General features: G+C 43.8%; 1 long non-coding RNA gene across 1 annotated transcript; it reads left to right on the forward strand.

Annotated features, from left to right (window-relative positions):
* The first annotated feature begins 264 nt into the window (after positions 1 to 264).
* LOC309628404 lies at positions 265 to 2,638 on the forward strand. The gene is made up of 2 exons (XR_014244479.1): positions 265 to 1,379; positions 1,736 to 2,638. It is a non-coding gene; the product is annotated as an uncharacterized lncRNA (long non-coding RNA).

Below are 2,638 nucleotides of genomic sequence, written 5' to 3' on the forward strand. Positions count from 1 at the left end.
ATTTACATCAAAGGCATTCTTCATTTCTGTTACAGTGCTTTGGGTTTCTAGAACTTAAATTTTTTTTTTCTTAGAGTTCTTATCTCTCTGCTTATAGTAGCCGTATTGTAGTATAACATGTTCTTTCATGTTGCCTACTTTTTTCCATTAGAACCCTTAATATATCAATCATAGTTATTTCAAATTCCCTATCTGATAATTCCAACATCTGTGTCAGCCCTGTGTTGATGGGCCTGTATGCATCTTGGCTAAAGCTTTAAAAGTCTGTCTCATGTCTTGCTCCGATTGCTCCTGAGTAGGTGCAGCCTATCATGTGTACACACCTTCCTGACCCCAGAGTTGTCTGTGATCTAAAGAAAGTTCTTTTCTGCCTCTTTTCCTGGCTCTTTCCATTAAACTTCTAGCTGCTGTGTTACTTTGCTTATATGAAACTAACAACTTTTACTTAATTGTGCTCCACCAAGATCTCAGTTGTTTTCAATAAGCATGGAGTTCTCCACTCTCTGTTCCAAATAAAGTTAGTTCCTTCAGGCAGAGCTGCAGAGCTCTTTGTCCTTGTGGCCTGCCTTTCTCCCTGGGCAGAACCCTTGCACCATTGCACTAAAACTAAAGGCAGGAAACTGCTCCCACCCACCCACTGGGGCAGGGGCAGGCCCTAGTTTTCTCAGCTTTGTCCTCTCAGCATGGAACCTTCTCCCTACAGCCAGCTGGGGCTGGGATAAATTGGAGCCTTAGTATTTTCAGACTGCCGTACCTAAGGTAGGGTTTCTGTCCTTGAGGGGAAGCCGTGTGTGGGAAGACAGATGTCCGCTACTCCTGCCTGGAATAGAGCTCCTGTAACACAGGCCTGGGGAGGAGGAAAACAAACAAACAAACCAGCTGTCTGATCTTCTTGTGGTCACCATAGCCTCAGACTGGGAGCAGGCGGGAGAGGAGTCTCATTCTTGGTTGCAAATGCCTGTGGGAGAGCTTTCATAATGTGGAGCTGAGGGGGTTTGTGTAATGGAGCAGATCATGGTTCATATGTCCCAGGCTCTCACTGTTCTTACCCAAGATTTAGTATAGTTTCTTTAGTGAATGTTTATTTATTTGCTGTATGTCCTTGGCACAATTTCCAGAGACTTAGAATGACTGATTTTTATAATTTTCACCAGTTAAAGCACTGTTTGGCTGGGGAGAGGGTCTGCTGAGCTCCTTGCTTCATCATTCTGAAAGTCCTGCCTTAGCCGCTGCCCGCCCCCTTTTTTAAACCAGTGCAGGCGTCCAGTGTGGCAAATTGGAATCTGTGGCAAACTGAGGAACCACAATAAAGGATTAGTCCTCGCTACTAGGCGGGAGCCAAAGAACACTGCTTCCCCATTTTCTTCTCCAGATGGGTGGTCCCAAGGCACATTTTTTTTTTTAATATATATTAAGCTACTGCCATGCAATTTCCATCTATTTATCTATTTATTTATTTGTTTGTTTGTTTATTTATGGCTGTGTTGGGTCTTCGTTTCTGTGCGAGGGCTTTCTCTAGTTGCAGCAAACGGGGGCCACTCTTCATCGCGGTGCGCGGGCCTCTCACTATCGCGGCCTCTCTTGTTGCGGAGCACAGGCTCCAGACACGCAGGCTCAGTAATTGTGGCTCACGGGCCTAGTTGCTCCGCGGCATGTGGGATCTTCCCAGACCAGAGCTCGAACCCGTGTCCCTGCATTGGCAGGCAGACTCTCAACCACTGCGCCACCAGGGAAGCCCCCAAGGCACATTTTTTATAGCAGTCATCAAGAATAGCCAACTTTTGTATCTGCTCCATTTCTGTGCTTGCTTTTCTTCTCCTTCACTTCCTGGTCCAGCACTTGCTCTTAAACTTCTGCCTTCGGTCTGCTAAAACATGCACCATGCTTTTTATCATACTATCTGCTTTATAAATAACTCATAGTTTTGGCTAACCATTGCATTGCATTATTATAAATTAAATAATGAAAACTAGCAACAAATTTACTCTTTGGCTTATAGATTATTAAGAGAATGAAAAAAAATATATTAAACTATGTGGTTTTAATCTTGGTGGCTTTATTTCTAGTACTCTACCTTACAGTTTATTTTTCAGTGATATTATCCCTCAAAATGCACATGAACACATTCATTTGAATTAAAAGTTAAGACTTTTTTTTTTTAACAGAAGGTCAGTCTGGTCTGGCTAACTGGAATAATTATGAAGTCTAACTTCACTAATTAGCTTCAAAGTAGGCATTTTCTATAAACAAGCTTAATCTGAAGGTCTAAGGTTTTGACAAAACATACTTAAGGGGCTTCCCTGGTGGTGCAGTGGTTGAGAATCTGCCTGCCAGTTCAGGGGACACGGGTTCGAGCCCTGGTCTGGGAAGATCCCACATGCCTTGGAGCAACTAGGCCCGTGAGCCACAATCACTGAGCCTGCGCGTCTGGAGCCTGTGCTCCACAACAAGAGAGGCCGCGATAGTGAGAGGCCCGCGCACCGCGATGAAGAGTGGCCCCCACTTGCCGCAACTAGAGAAAGCCCTCGCACAGAAACGAAGACCCAACACAGCCATAAATAAATAAATAAATAATTAAAATAGCTTTACCTTAAAAAAAAAAAAAAACTTAAAGCACATGGCATGATAAAACATTTTA

Source organism: Balaenoptera borealis (assembly GCF_965194805.1).
Source record: "Balaenoptera borealis genome assembly, chromosome: 4".
In the NCBI taxonomy this organism is placed as follows: Eukaryota; Metazoa; Chordata; class Mammalia; order Artiodactyla; family Balaenopteridae; genus Balaenoptera; species Balaenoptera borealis.